Here is an 18,203-nt window from a genome sequence, read left to right as displayed (position 1 = left end):
AGAGAGGAGGAGTGGCCTGGTTGACGGGGCGGGGTTATTGCTTGGGAAGGAGGAGAGTCATAAGTAGACAGGACAGGGCATTGCAGTGCAAGTAGGTTGGGGGCGTGGCTATGGCCGGGAAGGAGGAGGGCCATGTGTAGACGGGCTGTACTGTACAGGCAGGTTGGGGGCGTGGCTATTGCCGGGGAGGAGGCGGGCCATGTGTAGACGGGGCTGTACTGTACAGGCAGGTTGGGGGCGTGGCTATTGCCGGGGAGGAGGAGGGCCATGTGTAGACTGGGTTGTGCGGCTTCTGGTCGGGCAGGTTCTCCCTCTTTTGTCTGCCTGTGTGTTTTGTACAAGTTGTAGGTTGTGGATTGAGGCAGAGCAGCACCAGCTGGAACTGGAGCCGGGACTGTAACTTCCATCCCAAGTGCTGAACACGTCCGGGGCTGTGTGCAGGAGGAGACGGGAGGTGAGTGCAGCGTGCTGCTGGTGGCCCTGTGCTGTCAGCTGGTCGCATATCACTCATCACTGATACCGCTTCTATAGGGGTGTACCTGGCCACGGTGTATGGAGGCGCCTTACCTGCTGTACTACTCAGGACTGTGCCAATCCCCTGAGCCAGGGAACATCAATTAAAAAAATATATTTTATTATTATATAGACCTATTTATTCTTATTTTCTTAAAACACGCTTTGTCTTTATATGCAGACAATTGGTTGTTCAAGCTCTTTCTCTTTCAACTGTACCTGTTGTTTTTATAATTTTGATGTATAATTAGTAGTATATGTGCCAATTTAGTATGTGAAGCAGTGGCTATACTGGTATAGGTTGAGATGTGTGACATCATAAACTTTATGGTAATTTGTACCTTTTTATTATGCCAACTTCACTCCTTAAAGTGGAAGTGAGTGTGTATTATAATTGTCTTTTACAGCATCTACAGTATGTGTGTGTATTTGTATTGATGTGTATGTGCATATGTATGTGTGTTTACACCAGTGTAGCTAAAGGTTAGTAGACCTTTTTTGGGGGATGAGCTGAAAATTTGACTTTTACAGTGATTTTTTTTTTGTTTTTTGTTTCTGATCAGAAAACAGAATTTATTTGGCAGAGTCCCAAACTTTGTTTTGGGGCTATGAATGATTAGTACTTGATTAATCAATTTATGCTCACCTAATGTATCTAATGACTAATTAGTTCTGTGCTAAGGGCCCGTTTCCACTATCGCGAATCCGCATGCGGGCAACGCATGCGGATTCGCACAGTCAGTACAAGTGGATGGGACTGTTTCCACTTGTGCGTTTCCCCGCACGTTTTTCTGTGCAGAAAAAATCTGCAGGGGAGGGGCCTCAGAATTCGCCTGCGTGTGGAATGCAGGCGAATCGCATGCAATGTATTTAATAGGGAAATCGCATGCGTTTTCCCCATGCGTTTTTTGCCGCGATTTCGCATAGGTACCCATGTTAATTCACACAGGCAGTGACATGGTTAAAATCGCATACAGCCTTACCTATGCGAAATCGCGGCAAAAAACGCATGCGGAATCGCACCCGCATGCGATTTGCCTGCGGTGATTCGCCGGCGATTTCGTAACGCTATAGTGGAAACGGGCCCTTAGACTACCATCTTCGCTCGCGCAATAAGCCTATTCCATTGGTGGTGTGGGTAGCGTCTCTTACCTACAAACTAACGATTGTGTCTAGATAGTTGCGAGCAGGAAGCAGCTGTTGGTCCCCTAAACTAGACTAGCACTGATTAGGTTTTATCCAGCTGCTAAGTTTTCCCTTGTACAAGAACCAGAACTGGTGGGGCCAAATTAGAGGTTTGCATGGGGCTAATTGGATGGAAAAGCTAAGCTTCCGGACCTGATTAGCAGCAAGTACAGAGTTCTGGCTCAGTATCCACAGATTCTGGTTCCTGTGTAAAAAAATTTTTTTTAAATAAAAGTGGTTACTCAAGTGTTTACTGAACGCTCATGTCTAGAAGATTGCACTCTTGTATTGGCTGGTTTCCTGGCTTGGTTTCTGGCCAAGTCTTCTTAACCTTGTATATTCTTTACCATGTTTTTGTGGGCTTCCTCATACATCCCTTACAACCCTATTTATTGTACAGCTCTGTGTAATATGTTGGCGCTATATAAATTCATTAAATAATAATAGTAATCTCTTGGAACTGGCTCTAGTCTATGGTATGATGTGTGTATGTGCATACGTGCGTGCATTGGATAGAGGCAGAGGGGGCAAGTACAACCAGAGGCCCATCTAGGGCCCTTGCATCAGCTCCACATGTGCATACATGTGAAACCGGCGCCGGTAGACTTGGGCGCAGGATACAGCTGTTATATGGCTGATCCTGCTTCTGCACAAGTCTGGGTCGTGTTAATTACTATTCCCCCTCCAGGCTGCCATGGATAGTGGGGAATGATATAATTCGGCTTCCAGCGACTGCTGGAGGCCGAATTATTGTGTTTGTTTGTTTTTTTTTTGTTGTTTTTTTTTTTAAGAAACTTCCGCTCCGTCTTCTGACGGAGCCGACGTTACTTATTGAGCGCCGCTTCCCGTTATAGTCTATGGCTGCAAAGCACTGCTCCACCACATGTGCCTTTCAGTGGTGTTATTGAGTAATGATTACCACTTTGTGTGTTTGCATTGTTAATAATTATTAAACTGTTCCCTTCTTAATGCCCATCTCCTACCTCTGTTGTTCAGAATCATTTATTTCGCCATGCATGACACGGTCATGTCTGGAATTGGGTTTGGTACTCTACATAGCTCAAGAAGAAGACATATACAGATGAGTTGATGCACACGCATGTGGTAACAGCAGAGAACAACAGTTGCAGCACTTTGCATTAAGCATAAGAATGCAAGGACATTAAATATATTCTCTGGTATGTTTACAAAAGCTAAACCGGCCACTTACCTGGGGATTCTATTGGCCCCCTGCAGCTGTAATGTTCCGCACTGCCCTCCTTTGATGCTTCATTCCCCGCCGCCGGTAACCTGCTAATTATTCGTCTAACTAGATGAATAGAACTGCGGCATTGCTGGAGTGAAGCAGTGTAGCCATACATCTAGCGATGGTGGGCAGATTTAGACTAAGAGACTAATCTCTCTCTAATCGAATCTGATTAGAGAGATCCGTCAGCTTCCCATACACAGAAGGCCGATTCCTGATCGACTTCATGCTTAAATCAATCAGGAATTGGCCTTGTGCTGCCGGCCCAACGTTGTCCTCTCTAATGTGATGTCACACATGCCCATGTTACTCCGGTAACCACTTGGGGCGTGTGTATGTGGATTGTGGTCGGAACCTGGAGCCAGCAGCGGACAAGCACATGTCAAGTATAGTGCAGGGGGGGCACATTTGACATTAGGAGGGACAGCACCGGATGGAGGGTGGGTTCGTCGCACAAGGTTATGCACAACACTACTCTGTACTGGGATCAGTTCAAAAAAAGACTAAGGTGACCACTAATAGTCCAATTTCTCAACTGATTGACCCAACCAATAAATGAGATTGGTCAGAAGCAGTCAAATGGGCCGATAAATGGGAAGAGAACACATACACAATCTGATCAATGGATCAATCCATTTTTTGGATCGATGCCATTGATTGGATTGGGTATGTGGAAATCCCTGTTCACATGCTAGATGGTTCATTGTGTGTACATCGGTGACAGTGCTGGATTATCTCTGCTGAGTATAGGGCTTAAGCAAAACATGCTGTACATTGTGCAATTAGTGCTACCCTCTTTCCCTGAAAATAAGACCTACCCTGAAAATAAGCCCTATCTGGAATTTTGAACATGCTTGAAATATAAGCCCTACCCCGAAAATAAGCCCTAGCAGAAGTTAAAGAGGAGGAAGGGCAGCCAGTAAGTGGGAACACAGCAGTGCCAATCGGACACTGATCCTGTCATCCCAGCACACAGCAAGGTTATTGGCTGTGTGCAGAGAATACAGGGCAGGTGCCTGATCAGTCCAGTAGCATACTTTCAAATCCATGAACATCACAGTATAAAGGAACAGGAAATGTTCTGCTGAGAGACACTTCCTAATAGAAATATAAAACATCCCCTGAAAATAAGCCCTAGCACATATATTAGAGCAAAAATTAATATAAGACAGTGTCTTATTTTCGGGGAAAGACAGTAGATGAGATAATGATAAGCTTAATAAATTTAATCATTTAATCTAGCACTTTTGCATCAGCAGATAGTAGATGAGATTCCTGCTGACATGTATATATTATTCTCAGTGCCAGAGGCCCTGGCTTCTTACTGCCTGATACAGTACAAAGCAATGCAGCCGTCGCTCATATACCGCTCCCCCCCCCCCCTCCCATCCTTTGCTGCAGCCTGCAGAGGCGGGAAAACAACGAGCATGTCTGATCAATGCACCCACAGCCCGCCACGCTGCAGCCTGCAGAGGGGGGAAAACAACGAGCATGTCTGATCAATGCCCCCACGGCCGGCCACGCTGCAGGCTGGGAGCGCTCTGCACCTGCAGCGGCTTAGGGGAGATGGCAAGGGACCGAGATGCCTCAGGTAAGTATAAAACCTGAGACCTCTTTTATCTAAGGTATACTTTACATTCTTAGAGTGTAATTTGTCTGGACAATGTAACCTATAAAGGATAGGAAGGAAAGTCAGTCTACTACTGTGTACTTACCATCATTTTGCAGCCTTAAGTCTACTTACAAAGCCTGCATTTGTATTACCGTACTTTTCATGTGTCAAGAATAAAATCCAGTGGTTGGCTGTAGCTCATTTTATTTTACTTTGTATTCAGAAATGTGACTGCACTCCTCCTGCTTGATCCTAATGCTGTTTTCTCCAGCCACATTTTGGAACAAAACACAGGAATTGCTATCTAAATTCCTCTCTGAGGGCTCAACAAACGGCGAAAGTACAAGAAAAGGGGTCGACCACTTTTTACGGTAGTTTTAGTGTAAAAACAAAAGAATGGCCAGGCAGTTCTCAGATCTCCTCAGTGAACTTAATCCATAATAGATCATGACTTGCATTATTGATTAGGGGGGCACTTGGCGCTTGATCAAGAATGTATTTTTTAACCAGTTTCACAAGAGTTCAGGAGAGTTTTGTAGAGGGTTTCTGTTTCCATAAACGCCAGTAAAGCGGCTGTCAGTAAATATTTGTGTCTTTGTTTGCATGCTTCACATTGTTTGCGACTCCAGCCGGTTTGGTCTCACCTGGAGACTTGAGACAGGTTGTAACAGGAAGCCAGGGCTGCTGCCTCAGCCGATAGCTGCCTGATTGACATTCCATCCACCCCACAGCAGGTCTGTGCATGTGAGGCAGCCATCTGCCTCCGCTCTCCCGTGCTGAGGGATGCTATGGAGAATGCACATCCCCATTGTGCAGAGCATATTTTCATCACGTTAAGAAGCCTCTGTACCCACTTCTTGGCTTGTCTCTATTTCTGTGCCATGTGGAGACTGAGCTAAGGGAATAGATCAGTTATTTGGTAACTTTCTTTAGCTTGTATGTGAAATGAGTTGCATAGCACAGGCCTTATGCTGCATGCCTGATGGGATGTCTGTTTTGTGTCTTGTAGTGCAGGCTGGGCTGTGTGTTCCCGGCCATGAGCCTTTGTGGTATTTTGTAAATGAGTTGAATAAACCTTAAAAGAAAATGTGCGTTCTGTGAGAGACATACTTCTCTGCTTGTTCTCGAGCCGTTAATTTTCTGCAGTTCTTTAGGGAGCTATACATGCAGCGCTAATGGGCAGATTTTACCAAGAGACAGATCTCTCTCTGATTGAATCTGATTAGAGAGATGCCCATACACCGCACGCTGATGCCCAATCGATTTCAGCAGAAAATTCTGAGTCTGCCACCTTGCTGCCCCCTTAGTATGTGTATTTATATGTTACCTGTCATGTCGCCCACCGTGCAGTGCCCATCCGTCTTCCCCTTCCTGCTCCTCCATTTTGCGCTTCACTCACCGCTTGTGTTTAGCTTGTGGCACGTGTGATGTCACATCCTTTCACACCCTATACAGTGGTGTATGAGGTGCAAATGGATGAGGAAGGAGCGAAAGCTGGATGGGCACCGCGCGGTGGGCGGCATGAGACAGGTAATGTATAAATGCACATACGGGAGGCACGTCGCTTGTCCCGATATCGCTCGCTGTTACCTCCATGCACCCGATTGACCATGACAGCCCGACATCTTGCAGCTTGTCCGATCAATACATGTGACCAGATTTGCCCCGAATTTAATAATATTGTTGATCAGGCATGCTCTTGAACTACATTCAAATACTACATTGAACTTGTCCAGGGCAAACAATTAAGTCCGCCTTGAGTGAGAAACTACCATGTATAGGAGTCTCCCAGATGACTCCTAAAGCTCTGGCATGACTAATCTCCTGTGATGCGCAAACGACCCCCAACCCCTTTATTTCTCAACTCACCAGCTTCATGCCACTCTGTGTCGTCCTACCTATGAACTCTTCCCCCCCCCCCCCCCCCCCCCCCTCCATTCCCCAGAGAAAGGGCTAGTGACTTATTTGTACAGAAGTCAGCCCCGATATGTGGCCTGAGGGATCGAGTCCTGATCTTGGCTGGCGACAGTTATTCACAATGGGGATGCAATTTTTCTGGTCTTTCCAATCGGCGATCAAAAAGGGTGAACGTGCCAAAACACATGTGTGATGACCAGTCCTTTATTTCAAGCAAGCTTATTCTTGTTACATCAGTTTCGCATATATTTGCGGGAGCAATCAATATTTGCCACCACACCTCATTGCTCTGATAAAATGTTTTTTTATTAGTAGCTATTTCTGATCATAAACACGTTTTTCAGATCGAAATATTGATCATGTTGCCGGGATCATTTGTCAGTCAGGATTGAATATTGAGTACAATGCCTTAGTTCAGGTGGATTAATCTGCCTGTATGGATTATATTGGACTAGTTCTAGGTTAGGGTCACAGTTTTATAGCAGGGTCCATAGGTGACAAATCGAGAAACTTTTTACTGCTGCATTGGCACAACTTTGGCTGACTTTAGTTGCTGAAATAGAGCCCATAAGCCAGAGGTGCCCACACTTTTTCGGCTTGTGAGCTACTTTAAATAATTAGCAAGTCAATATGATCTACCTATGTACAATTTTAGGAGCACACTTGTATATACAGGATGGAAAATGTAGTTAGGTCCGGATCTACCATGAAGTCCTTCGCGATCTACCTAATGAGCACCCCTGCCATAATCTGTCTTGTACAGGCTCTTCAATTTTTAAACAGTCTGATGCAAAGTTAACTACAGGAGCATGCTAGCCTAGCCTCTACAGACCAAGCGTTGGTCTATGGCCTGCTGTATGGTTAGTGTTAGGGATACGTCATGGCGGAGAGGTTGTTTTAAGTCCAGGTTTGGGGGTTAAAATATCCAGATATGGGTCTATAACAGCCAATCTGGCGAGCAAAGATTACTCTGATTGGAAATTAATCAGGCACCACTCATGCAGTGGCATAACTACAGTTCATAGGGCCCCCCAATGTTCACACCCCTTTACTTGGTGCCCTTTACGGCCTTGGAGACCATCTCACAAGGGTCATAAAACCCAAGTGTAGCAATCATGATCTGCACACCCATAACAAGTGCAGCCATAAAAACAGCTGAAGTACAGTCCCCTGTATCGGAGGAAGGGAAGCTTAGTAGTTGGGGTCCCCCACAGCTCTGGCTGAAATTGATTAAATATATTGGGGCAGTTGATTTCTAGCAAGTTGATCAATGTGATCAAAATTGTCAAAGGTGGCGGCTGAAAGGTTTAGTGCTGATATGCCTGCGCTGCAAACCATACAGGGCATGTAATACAGCCTACAGGAAACATATTATTATTATTTATTGTATTTATAAAGCGCCAACATATTACGCAGCGCTGGACATTAGTTTAGGTTACAGACAATATTTAGGGGTGACATACAGCAATATGACAATACAGGAATACAAGAAAACCAGATCACGCAGCACAGTATGAGTACAAGGTAATGCTTATGGCCCGTACTCACAGGCTACATTTGTGGCCTGTCGCTAGCACACGTGAGCGTGTGCGCGACAGGCCGGCGACAGCTCCTCGCCAGGTCCATCCGCGTACACTCGCAGAAAACGGATCAGTGGTGCGACTGAAGCTGTCGCCGACGTTCATCCCCCCCACCGCCGGAAGCGCAGTGTTCTGTGTAGAGGTTGCTGTCGCTAGTCCGCATACACATGCGGACTAGCGACAGTTGTGGCGAACTGTCGCCGGGCGATTGACCACGTCAATCGCCTGGCGACAAGCGACTGTTCGGGGTGCGCGCCCGTGTTGCGCCTCATACTCACGGGCGACAATTGTAGCCCGTGAGTATGGGCCATTAGTCAGTCACTGGAGGGGAGCATGGAGATTAGGTAAGTTAGGTTCGCTCAAATGCATAGCATGGGTGCACAGTAATGGAGGTGCATGATCAGGTAGGACCCAAAAGGAGGAGGACCTGCCCAAAGGCTTACAATCTAGAGGAGAACATACAAACTCCAAACAGATGTCGTCTATGCTGGAATTCCCTGAGCTGGATGACCTCATAGGTATCATAGCTTGCTGCATCATAAACTCTGCATGGGAAGTAATGATACCTACATCTGGCATTTACTGTATAGAGCTAATATGGAAACTGCTATCTTAGGATAAAAGAAGCTTAAAGCCTAAGCTGGAAATGCATTTATTTACAATCATGGAGGATTGGTTGGAGAATTATGGCTGAACCCTCGGCCTGCAAAGCTGAAACCACCCCTGGATTACAACCCACATAGACTAACTCAACAAGCGACTTCTGTTTCACTGCACTTGCCATAAAATATATATATGGAAGGTAGCATGACTGGTTTCCATCAGAACAGGCTACTTACCTGGCTATAGCACTGATCCTCTACTTGTGATATTTTAAGGTACTCATCCAGAACCAACATCGGTCAGCAACTCAATGGGATAGTTAGAACACCTGATCTTTATACATTTTCAAGGTAATCAATTTATAAAGTATTACAGCCTTCGGATCATCATTACGGCAAGAAAGCAGTCTGTATAACTCTTACGACAGGCTTGCTCTACAGCTTTGGTCACATGACTGTGCCACTATCTAAATACAGCTCCTGGCTAAGGTGGGGAGTCATTGGTTGCTCTACATACCTGGTAGGGTTGTGCACTTGAGGAAATTTGGATAGAGCGAAACGTTGTGCTTTTTTACCGTGGTACTTGTTGAATAAATTGGCCTAACCAGGCCCAGGTCAAGGTGGAGACCCAATCCTCTCTGTCGTTTGGTTCTGAACAACAGCTTTGGTGGATCCGAATGTGGATTGGTTTGATAATGCACATTGATTTGGTAGCAGCACAGAGGATCTGTTGTGTTACTGAAGGTGGTAATACTTACCATCATGGCAATAATGTGATATGGAAAAGAGTAGTGCATGGGGATGGTAGTAGTGGTGTTAACACTGTCCTCATCTCCATGCACAATTTTACTTAATTCCACATTAAGGTACAACTAAATTGCCTGGCCTGTAGCTTAGTGCTTCCTATATTCTTCACTCTAACTTTTTCAAAATAAACAAAGAAGACTATGTAGTAGGTTGTGCTGAGTCTCCTCCCCCTCCTCTCCCCTGATCATGTGATCATGGACTGACATCTGCATTGGTGCCATATTTTTAAAGCACCACTACAGGAGTTCACTGATTGGATTATCGCCATATTAGTTTTTAGCAACATGTAATCAAATATACAGCTATTTTAAACTATTTTAATTTTGATTTAAAACATATTTTTGACAGTGACATACGCCATCCTTAAAGGACAACCAAGTTGACATGATGAGATATAGATAGGTAGAAGTAGGATAGACACAATTGTTTTTCTCATCAGTTTATTTTCACCTTGGATGCCCTTTAAAGGGAACCTGAAGTGAGAGAAATACAAAGTCTGCCATTTTCATTCTCTTATAAGCCATGCCGGTTGCCTGGCTGTCATGCTGAGCTTTTTGGGGTTTAGTTGTTTGTCATCTGATCTGCATGCTCCTTCTGGGCCAGTGACTTATTGTATTAGAGGTGGGGCATCAGCACATAAGCCAGGCAACTGGCATTGTTAGACAATAAGATGGCAGCCTCCGTATCCCTCTCACTTCAGGTTCTCTTTAATCCTCTTGCACCTGCTTGTCTTGCTATGACAGCAGCGTTCGCCACAATGGTCCCATCCATATTAAGCACCAATGAGGTTGTTGCGTGTGTTTCTAAATGAAATTTAACCGGACATGTTAAGTGGAAAGGAAGCCATGCTCATTACAGATGTCGTCATTGGTGCTCGTCATGGAAACCTGCGAGTAATTCCCATAACAGTGTGGAAGTGCCATGTGGTTGTCCACCCACGAAGATGACATCTTTTCTCATGTCTTTTCATGCTTCACTTAATTTATCCAGGTGAACTCATTAGACCATGAAATTAATTTTCGACCATGGGTTAACCATGAAGACAAACTGGAAGTTAACCTAGAGGTGCTTTTTTGGTTTGTTTTTTTAACTGCGCATTTAGGAATGGCACACACTAGAATGCTTTTTTGAGTGTTTTTTGGAGCTCTGAATATCGCTGTCGCTTTCAAAAATGCTTTGCTAATGTAAGTCTATAGTGTTGAGTCCACTGGAGCGATTGCGAATGGAGCTACCGGTAATGCAGGAGGTGCAGCATTTTGTAAATGGGCTCAATACAATACTTAAATCTCTGAAAAATGCACCTCAAATCACTTACATACTGCTACACAAAGCACTGGTGATTGTGATAGCGTTTTGTGATTTGTAGTGCGTCCCTGGCAGCATACATACAGTATGTCCATAGTAATGTACCTGAAACTGGGAATGGGAAGGCGGCAATATTTGTATTCATTAAAAAAAACTTTACCTGACAAAATTGGTCATTGTTGTCCTATTGCCTAGTGCAATGTATGAGAATGTCATTGCATGCATGTCCAGGCCATTGAACAGCGCCTCAACCAGTAATAGGCCCAGAAACAGCAGTTTAAGTGACCATAAGGCAGTGGACACATTTGTCTTTTCGTTTTCTGCGCATTTTTTCTGCATTAATTTTCTGCATACCGTGGGTGTTTACAGATGCAGAAAATCGCATGCGTTTTTCCACAGCAGCTAATATAATAGAGAAAACAGACCATGTGCAGAATTACCTGTAGTTACTTTTTCTGCATGCAAAAAAACGCATTAAGTGTGCACTAGCCCAACATGAGTTCTCAGTTTCTGTGCAGAAAATACACACAAAAACAGTCAAGTGTGTTCCCTGCCTAGGGCTGCTCAGATGTATACTTTCACTCTACATTGATTTTTGGGACTGACCAACTTGTGCACTGTGAGGGAGCAGCAACCGCCGCCTCACCAGAGACGCTTACCAGGAAAAGTAACCACTGCTCCAACATGAACTACAGCACCAGGGGCAATAGCCCCTCCACCACCAGGAACATTTCTGTACGCATCCATTCATCACATTATCCTTTTCCTAGTAAAAAAAGTCACTCTAACCTGTTCTATTCCCTGATTGCATCTATTATTCAGTGATCTGCCATGTAATATAGAAGGGATTTAAAAGCCATGTTGATGGGCAATGATGGAACTGTAGGGTGCATTGAGATTACAGCTGCTTTTTAGTATAATGTCGTGTGAGCCAGGTGTGCTTGACCAAGAGGCCTCCATTGCTCGCCCTACTGTGAAGGATGACATCAGCTGCTACTCCAGTACCAATCACTGGGAGCCAGTGTCCAGCTGATGCTGGTGTATATGGACAATGGCCTTTTTATGGGTTGCACTGACCTTAGCACATGGTATGCAGCTAATGCTTCTTTTCCTTGTAGATGAACATTATCACCCTATTGATTTTCAGAAGTCAGTGATGTCTCTGAGCTGGTGCAATTTCCCAACCGTCATTGCTTAGTGCTTTGTGTACTGCTGTTATGGCATTTCTGCTGTATTGACAGTTTTATTTCACAGGCATTGGGTGTGAACAGGCTGCACAATGGGAGAAAAATGACAAGGGACAAGACAGTAAAGGTGTGAATCCTTTGCTTGAAGTGGACCCTTTGGTTAAATCGTACTGGGCACGTATATCAGAACATTCATATCTTGTCTTGTCATTAAAAATAATAGATCCCCAATTATAAAATAAATGATTGAACACTTTGAGAAAATTGCATGGGTCTATACTTCAAGAAACTGGCAATCTACCCTACACCATTCAAATTTCATAAAAATATATTAGAAATATTGTCACTCGCGCTCTGATTTTCTTCTAGCAACAACCCCAGTGTAGTAACCACGTACCTCTTCACCCTCCCAAAACCTGCTACTTGAGTTGAGACACCATGTCTCCACCAACCAGTATGCTGTGGCATGGGTCAGTGGTTTACCAATCACGTCTCTCCTTCAACTGGTGGCATGAGCAACATGTCTTCTCCTAGCTGTGACAGCACAACTGGAAGCCAGGCAACCTAAGTGTGGCATCCCACCTCTAGAACATGCCTGTCCAGAAGGTACAGTGTGACATTAGTAGAAACCTGTCATCCTTGGTGGGTAAATTTGAGAGTGTTTAAGGCGAGATCCCCACTTTAGTTTTAGTTGGGGAAAGGGGGCTAGGGGAAACAGAGGCAGCAGATAAGTTAGAAAGTTTAGATGGGCTCTAATGCCAAGGGGGGGGGGGGGGGGAGGAGGAGGAGAAACCGAAGGCTTTCTGTAATAACCCCAGACCAAACTGTCATGAAAAATTCCACTGTGGCCGCTTTATTCCCCATGTGTTTGGCACAGAAGACTGGAGATACCTGTATAGACACCAGGCTGAGGCAGAAATGATCATGAACCATCCCTTCAGACATAAGACGTATTTCTGTAAGAATTTTACTTTGAGTGTTTCTCTGATTATACATAGAAGTGGTTTCTAAAAACTATTGGTTGCCTCCTGGATTGGTTCCAGACTCCCATCACTGACAGATATATAACGTTATGTTTGGGAGTTGTGGGTTTTTTTGATGTATGAAACACTGTTGGACGCGCCCTGGATATCTAATGTCTATAATATAAGTAGGAGTAATTAGATCTTACCTCTGTCAAGGAACAAACCACATAAGGTATTACCTTTTGGCAGCAGAAGTTACAGGTGTGCGTGTTAAAGATAGACACTCACACGCGTGACTTCTGCTTCCAAAGGCACTTTGTACTGACCCGAGGAAGTGTGCTACCACCCATGTGCATGAGTTAACATTATACCTTGTTCCTTGAAGGAGGTAAGATTTTAATAACTCATACTTAGCATATTATACTCATAGGCATTAGATATCCATGGCACCTCTAACAGTGTTTCATAGATTAGCCTAAACACTTCGGGGTACAGCATTGCAAACTTCATGTTTTCAATAATCCAAGGAGTGCTACTGACCAGTACCTGCACAGCAGACCTGGGATACAGAGTGGGAATAGTTGTTTTTCCGCAGGTTCTGATGTTTTTTGCAGGCTTCGCAACCCACCCTTGTGAGTATAATATCTCCAATTTCATAACACCATCTTGTGCAAACTATATTGCACCATTGGGCTCCAGGTCTCTCTCATCTTCAGAATCTTGGAGGCTATGTACAACCACCGAGGGTCTCGCCAGATTCTTTATGATGTGACCTTCAGAGGTTATTGCTCAATGCATTTGTCTGTGAATAACCAGAATGCCAATCAAGATACCTTGGAGGTCAGAGAACAATGTAAGGTCTGTTGGAGATGTGAGTGTGATTGCATTTTATTCTGCTGAAAGTGCGTTATCTGGCCCTGTGACCCTTCCACACATTGCAGTCATGTCATCTGTCCTTCCCTTCAAGGATAATCTCATTGCTGGATGTCACCAGATACAGACCTGTCAAATCCTGATAAACAAGCCCATCGCTACCTCCTGCCAGATAGGATTGCAGTAATAGATCTGACATTTTTTTTTCACTTTGCTTGTATATTGTGTATTGTGTCCTGTAAAGATACAGCAGGTTTTAGGAGAGTAAAGGTGCGTATACACGCACCTTGCTTGTTGCCTATGGGGATAGGAACTTGATCTCTCAGACAACCGTTTGGGAGCTGAGCGCTGCACAAATATCTTACTGTGCCATAGTTGATCGATATGTCTGCTGTGGGCAGAGGAGGAGGGACAATGTGTGGCGCATGATGGAGTCGCCTCCAGCGGGAGTGGTGAGGAAGGGAACAATGGACTCGGCCTTATCAACAAAGAGAAGTGCCGTGACTTGATAGGTTTGGGAAAGTATCAAATGGCAGCCTTTATTCAAATACAAGACAGAAAGTATGACTAATACACTTAAAGGACACCTGTAGCGAGAGCTATATGGAGGCTGCCATATTTATTTCCTTTTAAGCAATACCAGTTTCCTGGATATGCTGCTGATCCTTTGCCTCAAATGCATCTAATGCTGGGCATACACGGACCGTTTTTGCGCCGGTATCGAGTCAGTGGCTCTATGCCGGCGTGTCACCGCTCGTGCGTGCGGATCGATTGCCGCTCGTCCCCGCGGGAGTGGTTAATGAGCAGCTTGTTTCTTGTCATTGTTCTCCCCGCTGGTATCAAGCGCAGTATCGATCCGGCGGGGTATCGGACACGTCGGATATTATCATCGATTGATAAGCCTCCCTCCTGTCCGTGTATGCCCAGCATAATCCTCTGACTCTAATACTTTTAGCCATAGACCCTGAACAAGTATGCAGCAGATCAGGCGTTTCTGACATTGTCAGATCTGACAAGATTAGCTGCATGCTCGTTTCTGATGTGATTCAGATACTACTGCAACCAAATAGATCAGCAGGGTTGCCAGGAAACTGGTATTGTTTTAAAAGGAAATAAATATGGCAGCCTCCATATTCTTCTCAATTCAGTTGTCCATTAAAACCTGAGTGGGGAGACGCAGGAGTGCAGCTGAATCAATAAGCCATAGCACTGTCCGCCAACATTTAGCTTTAGTCACACCCCTTCTGGAATACGGAACATGGCTCAGTCTATGCCTTTTGGTTAGGTGCAATGGTCTTGCTGCTGTAAGTTAACCCCTCAAATTTCCCCCCTCCTCGCACTCCATGTCTCCCCCTCCCTAGATGTGCAGCGCCACTTCACTCACCTGCTCTCAGCGTTCCAGCAATGGGATCTCCATCCTCCCATCCAGTGTCCTATCCATGGCTACAGCTGTGCCCCATGTGACCTGGTACATGCTGTTGGGTCGCATGAGGCGCCACTGTAGCCAGTGCTAGGCTGAGGCGAGAGAGGCTCCAGCCTCAGGGCGCAGTGTAGGAGGGGGCGTACAACTCACTGTCGTTCCCCTATTGTGTTTGAAGCAGAGAGAAATACGAAAAGTGGATACATGGCAGTGACTGCAAGCCAGATAACTAGAGATTAAGGTGTTGGGGTCCTGGGGGGAAAAGGATGGAGGGGCGCACTTTGGAGTTTCAGCCTTGGTGCTGGAGGACCTTCTCCCAGCTCTGGCTGTAGCCATGGATACAAGACATCAGAGAGGAAGCAGGACTTCATGTGTGGCTGGGGATCCCATCTGTCGGGAGCAGGTGAGTGATGGGACGTTGGTGCAGCACATACCTCATGGGGATCATAGCTGGGATGCTGCGGGCCAGCAGGGAGTTGATGCTGTCTTGGAGGAAGCAGAGGGAGGTAAGCACTGTGGTGCCTGCAATGCACAGCCCGATGCATCTCTCCTCTGCGGTCCAGCTTTGCCCACACACATCGGGGGAGGAGGGCATCCTATCAATGTATTGCTTCAAAGGGCAAAAAGGTTCTAGAACCGTTTCTAATACAAATTGTATGCAGTGTTTACTTCCCCCTTCCTACAAATTCATGAACAAATGAGAACACAGGAGAGGAAGTTCTGTATATGTTATTGCCATGCATTTAGCTACAAGACAACTTGTATGGCGCTGCGAACTGTCGCACTGTGCCTGGAGTAGTGATAAACCAGCATCTCTCACCTTTCTGTTGGCACGGAGATAAGGAACTCTTCAGTTACACAATAGACCGCTATTGACCACGCACTCATTACGCAAGCATGTTTGAAGTGACCGGCCCTTGTTAATAATTCAGGCAGATGTAAATTCAGACTTCGCTCTACCTTGGGCTTCAACTGGGCTATTTTTACACCCGCGGTAAAAGAACAGGAAACCCAATCTCCACATTTTCCATGACTCGGGTCCTGGAACATCTTCACCTTCTGATTTATATAGAAGGTAATATGTGGTTGGCGGATAGAGAGGAAGGTGGGGGTGGAAGCTCTGCCTGCAAGAGTAAGGAAATCCTTCCATCAGTGCAGAATGTCATATACGGTGAAACGGGGGACAATTCTGTTATTTATGTTGGGAAGTGGACCTACCGCTGCTCTGTCTGTAGCACACAGGTGATGACAGCTGTGTTGGTGGGCAGAAAAGGGGGGAGGAATCACTTGTGTGCTGAGTTATACGGCCCTGCATCGAGCCCCTAAAGCTGCAGCGGCCTAAATTGTAAAACATAGCCTGGTCACTAGGTGGGTATAAGCCTACAGTCCTCAAGTGGTTAAAGAACCCAAGCTAATCCCGTTATTGAAACCAGTAGCGTTTCCATGAAAAAAAAAAAACTGCTACACTGTTCAGTGTACCAGAAGCAGCTTTTCTGTAGTGGAGATGGTCATGCTGGATGACAACTGGTGTGTGATGTAACCAGGGCTGTGGAGTTGGTACAAAAATCATCCGACTTCTTAGTTAATGAAACCTCTGACTCCAGGTACCCAAAATTGCTCCGACTCCTCGAATCTGACTCCACAGCCCTGGATGTAGTTGAGGTGACTGAGCACCTGAATAGAAAGTGGTAACTACAGTAGGTGTGTCTGCAGATGAACTGCTAGACTGTGTGCAAAGGGAGTTTTGCCTTTCACCAAACCGTGCACAGCTGTTATGAAGCAAGTATGCATACTTTTTTAATGATATGCCAAAATCATACATGGCTACACAATACAGAAAGGTAGTTTTTGAATGTATTCATTTTTTAATATGAATTGGGCAGCACTGATGTATAGTATCCTTTTCTATGACTTCAGCTTTCCTTTTACAGGTCTCCAGCGTTCTATAAAGAGTTTCATCCTGACTTGTATCTTTCCTTTCACACAGTTGACATGTTATTACTTAACGTGTAAAACACACAGGACATTCCACCTGCCTACTGACAGGTTGTATCATCACCGTGGCAGTATTACTGCTGTTGAGTGGTATATGGCTCGGGCCGCCCAGTCTGCGCTGATGACTCTGAGCAGCTTTGCCTGACTGCAGAGATGGTATCTGTGTTCCAGGATGCAGTAGGTTTGTGCACTGCGCCGTCTGTTCATTCTCTCAGCACCTTTCTGCAGATGTCAAATAGCTGCCATGTGACAGGTGATACAAAGCTTTCTGCTGCAGCAGTGCTTCTCCCATGCAGTATAGTAAATGTGTACACTGTTTACCTGTTTTTTCTGCATCTGTAATCCTCTATAATAATCCCTAAGTGTCTCTGTGTCCCATGTCCGTGTGTGTGCCTTTTGCGCTATGTGCATGTGCAGGGACGCAGAGACACTGAGGGGGAGTGAGGCGCGGTAAGGGATGACGAGTGGGCACGGCATGCGCGCAGCAGACGTGTGCGGGCGCATGCGCAGTGACAGACCTAGCCCGTTTTTAAATGGGCTAAGGTCACTAGTCCGTTAATATTTTATCTAAGATCTTGTACACCTACTAGATCAGTGTTATCCTTATTCATTCATTAGAACTTCTGGAAACATGCTGCTTTGTGCAGGATGTTCTGTCAATAGAGAAGAAAAGGGTGACCATTGTGTGGCTGAAGTTTCTGGTCTATGTAGGAAGTGCTTGTTCATCCTTAATCATTGTCTAGCTAAGTGACCATCCGGGAAGGCGGTAATGGGGGCAAGGCTGTTGGTGGCGGGATTCATTAAAGGGGCACTATGGTGAAAAATTGTAAAATTTAAAATATGTGCAAACCTAGACAAATAAGTACGATTTTTCCGGAGTTAAATGAGCCATAAATGACTTTTCTCCTATGTTGCTGTCACTTACAGTAGGTTGTAGAAATCTGACAGAAGTGACAGGTTTTGGACTAGTCTATCTCTTCATAGGGGATTCTCGGC

At 45.2% G+C, this 18,203-nt stretch overlaps 1 protein-coding gene across 2 annotated transcripts in view; it reads left to right on the top strand.

Annotated features, from left to right (window-relative positions):
- The first annotated feature begins 248 nt into the window (after nucleotides 1-248).
- The window catches only part of LOC137522858 (MOB kinase activator 2-like), a 60,297-nt gene continuing 42,342 nt past the window's right edge, over nucleotides 249-18,203 (top strand). For both annotated transcript variants that reach the window (XM_068242993.1, XM_068242992.1), the window contains exon 1: nucleotides 249-454. The gene's annotated coding sequence lies outside the window, so the exon portion shown is untranslated. The remainder of the gene's footprint in view (nucleotides 455-18,203) is intronic.

The sequence above is a fragment of the Hyperolius riggenbachi genome, chromosome 6, assembly GCF_040937935.1.
Source record: "Hyperolius riggenbachi isolate aHypRig1 chromosome 6, aHypRig1.pri, whole genome shotgun sequence".
Classification (NCBI taxonomy): domain Eukaryota; kingdom Metazoa; phylum Chordata; class Amphibia; order Anura; family Hyperoliidae; genus Hyperolius; species Hyperolius riggenbachi.
Note: the sequence above shows the minus strand (reverse complement) of the source record. Positions and strands in the feature narration are given on the sequence as shown.